A 5,490-nucleotide genomic window follows, 5' to 3' on the forward strand; every position below is an offset into this window, starting at 1 on the left:
TTTGATGCACTTATTCGCACGAAGTCTCATAGGACAAGCCATGGATTGGTATTCGCATTGGCCAGGGAACATAAAGACATGGCCGGAATTGGCTCAAAATTTTATATCCCACTTTGCATTCAACATTGATAGTGAAGTGACCATGTCAGATTTATGCAACACAAAGCAAAAGCAAGGTGAACCATTAGTGACTTTCTTACAAAGATGGCGAAGCTTGTATAGTCATTCTCCCCTAGATATACCTGAAGAACAACAAGTGAACTTATTTATTCAAAATTTGGTCCCGAAAATGATGTATGAGCTCAAACTAAAAAGTCCTAGTACCATTGAGAAGCTCATTAAGAAAGGGATGAACATTGAAAATGCTCTTGTAGCTAAGGGACTCATTAAGCTCAACAAAGATAGTGACAACACAAACAATTCAGGGGACAAAAGTAGATTTTGGTACAAAAATAAGAATGTCACTAATGATGGAGTTGCCGATGCAAGAGCAGTGAATGCAAATCAACCCAAGTTCATGATAAATAAATTGAGTGCTCCTAATATGTCGGCTATGCAACAAAATAGGACACAAGCAAGCAATGTTATTCAACAACCGCAATACCAATAGTATAATCAACAACAAGGTCAGCAACAAAACCAGCAATGAAAACCTTTAGATCAAGGGATGGGCCCCCTTGAGAGTTTATGCCATTAGGAGAGCCTATTGAATTAGTAATGAAACAATTGATACAAGCAAATTTTATCAAGTTGCCAGATGTCAAGGAAGAACCATTGGTGAAACTGCATTGGTGGAATGATAATGCATATTGTGAATACCATCGGTCAAAAGGACATAAAACTGCATCGTGTTTTCAATTGAAACATATGATTCAAGACTTGTTAGATCAAGGAGTAATTGAGGTAAACCCACCCAACGCGACCTCTAACACTGATCATACAATTTTCAAAACTCCTTTGCTTGATCATTACAAGGGAAAAGCATCTTCTTCAAACTCTACCCAAACAACGAATCTTAATTATGCAAATACTAGCTATAACAATGTCATCAATTGTTTTCGAGCGTCAAATGAGTATGTTTCCACCATAATAATAAAGGGGCAAGGTCCTTGTGCAATCACCACTCATCGATCCAAAATACTCCTGAAAGAAGCTCCTGCAATTCCTCCCAAATCAACTCCTACGAGTCAGTATAATCTCCTAGATCATCTAGGAAAGACACCTACACAAATATCAATTCTTGAGTTGTTGAAAATGTCCCCTATGCATCGCATAGTCCTAGATAAAGCTTTAACTGAGTCCACTGTCCTGACAAACATTGATGTTGACTAGTTTCAAGCCCGAATTGGACATCTAGCTATTTCCCAACACATTGCCTTTTCTGATAATGATATTTCCCTTGATAAGCTCCCTCATAATGATCCTTTACATCTTGAAGTCTTTATCCATAATTTCAAGATCTGATGAGTCTTGATAGATGGCGGAGCAGGTCTTAACATCTGTACCTTGAGAGTAGTCATTGGTCTTGGTTATATAGAAAATGACATTGATTCTTCCAAAAGAATAACAATCAAAGCATATGATGATGTTGAGTGCCCATCTAAAGGGGTAATTTCATTGCCTATCAGAGTAGGTCTAGTGATAGAAAACACTTTCCTGTAGGTCCTAGACCTCGATCTCCCTTACAATATGATTCTTGGCCATCCATGGATCCACGCAATGAAAGCAGTTCCATCTACTTATCATCAGTGTTTAAAATATCCTTACAATGGGACTGAGATAACAATTCCAGGAGATCGTAATCCATTTCAATTTTGTACTAATCTAAAGGATTCCCCATAGCAACAAGTCCTAGTCAATAGAGAGGCCCACTCACATAATTATGTGGATCCTAATAAGTTGTTAGATGTTGTTAAAGGAAAATTGAAGATACAGGACCAAGGATGCAGAGAGTATTCAATGGCTCAAACATTCCTCATTGGGAATTTACCAATATCTCCAAAATCACATGGAAAACCACATGTGTTGCAAAAGGAACCTAAGATAGTCATTCAATATTAGCCCCCCACTACATTTACAAAATGGGGTGAGCTTAAAAAGGAAACTTTGGATGATGATGTAACAGATTGGCTTTATAAGGATCAAACTGATACACCACCTGTCAAATTGCCAGTGGAGCGGTATGGAAAAGGGTTTACTATAATGCAAAAAAAGGGATATGATAGTTGTAGTGGTTTGGGCCCTAACAAGAAAGGAAGACTAGATCCTATTATACCTAAGATGCAACATCCAACTTTAGGGTTAGGTTTTGTACCATTGCGAATTGGAACCTCATCTACCAAAGTGACCACGTGTGGAAAGGGGCATGACTCTGATGATGAAACAACACCTGAGGATACCCAACCTAAAACTAATTCCAATGAATGGGAGTGGAGTTCCTTTTCTTCTAGCTCCTATACCCTTGAAAATGTTTTCCTTGACCCTGATGATTTGCCCATGGAAGACAAACATGAAATAACTCCCCCTCCCAAAACATGTCCTAATGCTTGGATAGAGTCATTCTGGGACCCAAGCTCTGAATCAGATATGAGCAGTTCAGACAGTGATACCACAGACATTCTTATCCTTACCATCTCGGCCCTAACTCTACTTGAAACCAATGATGACATACCCCTTGTCTATCCACAGCTTATCCAACATGACCAACAAGAACCGCTCAAATTGGATTGTTTTCAAAATGACGAAGCAATTGCAGAATTCCTTGGACTACGGGAAGGCATACCACGAGGCAATCATAAGGCAGGGTTTTCTATTGATTTAGATTCCACATCATATTTTGGGGGGTCAACTCCATCTTCTAGTCATAAAAATGAAAAAGAAAAAGAAAAAGTAAAAAATCAAAAGAATGGGTCTTTGAGTGAAAACCGTAAGGCACTCTCTGACCATGGAAAAGTAAAAATAAAAGATGTACCTACGGGTGAAAACCTCTCTGAGGCACCCAAAGGTGGAAGATTGGATATACCCTTGTCAAGTCAGGATAAATCAACATTGCTTGTGGAAATGACCAAAGAGATAAATTTGGGTACACCTGACAACCCTAAGGTCATTCATTTTGTTGCTTCTCTATCAAAATAAGAAAAGATAGATTTTGTCAATTTCTTTCTCGAGAAGAAGATTAGTTTCACATGGTCTTATGAAGATATGCCCGGCCTTGATCTAGAATTAGTCCTTCATCACTTGCCATTAAAACCAGATGCCAAGCCCATCAAACAAAAACTCAGAAAGATGCATCCCCAGGTGGCTCTCTTAGTCAAAGTAGAACTCAAAAAATTATTAGATGTGGGCTTTATCAGACCAATTGATTATGTAGATTGGATTTCAAATTTGGTACTAGTTAGCAAAGTAACTGGGGGCATCAGAATCTATATGGATTTTAGGGATCTCAATAAAGCATGCCCTAAAGATGACTTTCCACTACCGAATATAGACATCATAGTTGACATGACTATCGGATATGAGATGCTATCATTGATGGATGGTTTTTCTGGATATAATCAAATTCGCATTGCTCTTGAAGATCAACATAAGATTGCATGCACATGTGCTTGGGGTACCTACTGCTGGAATGTGATGCCCTTTGGCCTTAAAAATGTTGGAGCAACATATCAAAGAGCTATGACAACAATTTTCCATGATTTTATGCATACTTTGATGGAAGACTATGTTGATGACCTATTATGCAAATCCATCACAAGAGATAGTCATGTAGCCATCCTTGGCCCAATATTTGATTGAATGGAAACCTACAAGCTCAAACTCAACCCAAAGAAATGTGTCTTTGGTGTCACAGCCAACAAATTATTAGGGTACATTGTTTCTCACAGAGGCATAGAAGTAGACCCAGAAAAAGTTAAATCAATAATGGATATGCCTCCTCCTTCCAATCTCTGTCAATTAAGAAGTTTTCAAGGAAAGTTACAGTCAATCCACCAGTTTATAGCTCACTTGGCAGACAAATGTCATCCCTTCCAACATTTATTGCATAAAGGTGTCCCTTTTAAATGGACCGAGAAATGTCAATCAACATTTCAAACTCTCAAGGATTATCTGATGTCGCCACCTATTCTAATGCCTCCTATAGCAGGGAAGTCATTCATATTGTATATCTCTACAACTGAAATGGCACTGGGAGCTCTCTTAACCCAACAAGATGAGAAAGGTAAAGAACAAGCTATTTATTATATCAGTCAGACATTAGTGTGCTATGAACTGAATTATTAAACTATTGAATGGGCATGTTTAGCAGTGGTATTTGCCACACAGAAGATTCAACACTATATGTTAAATCATCAGACATTGCTAGTTGCAAAAATTGATCCCTTGAAATACTTGCTTAGCAGGGCAGCTTTGACAGGTCGCCTGGCAAAGTGGGTTATGATCCTAAGTGAGTTTGATATTGAGTACATTGAGAGAAAGGCAATAAAAGGACAAATCATAGCAGATCAACTTGCAGAGGCACCTGTTCATGATGATCATCCAATGTTGACAGATTTCCCTGATGAATTAGTATTTGCTCTTACTTCTTCTAAGGAATGGCAATTATACTTTGATGGATCTCACACAAATTTTGGCTCAGGAGTAGGTATATTGTTTGTCACCCCTAAAGGAGATGCTATCCCAAAGTCATATAGGATCACTTTCCATTGCACCAATAATATTGTAGAATACAAAGCTTTGGTCATAGGACTCAGAATAGCAATCCAATGGAACATTACACATTTGCAAGTCTATGGAGATTCCTAGTTAGTCATCCATCAAGTGAATGATGACTATGCAACAAAAGATGAAAAGATTCTTCCCTACAAGCATATGGTATATTTTTTAAGACAAAATTTACTGATATCCATTTTAGTCAAGTTCCAAGAATCCAAAACAAGTCAGCAGATGCTATGGCAACTATTGCTTCCATGTTAAATATGCCCCACAATAGGGATAGATGTGAATTTTTGGTCGAACAGTTGTTGGTGCCTTCTTTTGAAATTTCGACAATAGATGTGATGTGTGTTCTTGTTGGTCCTAATTCCCTATGGTGCAATGACATCTATCGATATTTTAAATCCCAAACCTTACCACTTAACCTTTCCTCTAACCAATGTCGAGCCTTCATATGCCAAACTGCCAAATATGTCATCATCGCAAACACCCTTTACCATTGTTCCTTTGACCACACCCTCAGGTGTTTGGATTCTAATGAGGCACAAATGGCTTTACATGAGGTTCATGATGGTATATGTGGGGGCCATTTCAATGGTCTAAGTCTAGCTAAAAAGCTGGTTTGTGCTGGATATTATTATCCCACCATGGAAAAAGATGCTCATGATTTTGTCAAGAAATGCTACAAATGTCAAATACACAGAAATTACATTCATGCGCCAGCCCAAGAACTTCACTTTGTCATATCTCCGTGGCCCTTTTCTCAATGGGGATTGG

The sequence above is a fragment of the Cryptomeria japonica genome, chromosome 5 (genome assembly GCF_030272615.1).
Source record: "Cryptomeria japonica chromosome 5, Sugi_1.0, whole genome shotgun sequence".
Classification (NCBI taxonomy): Eukaryota; Viridiplantae; Streptophyta; class Pinopsida; order Cupressales; family Cupressaceae; genus Cryptomeria; species Cryptomeria japonica.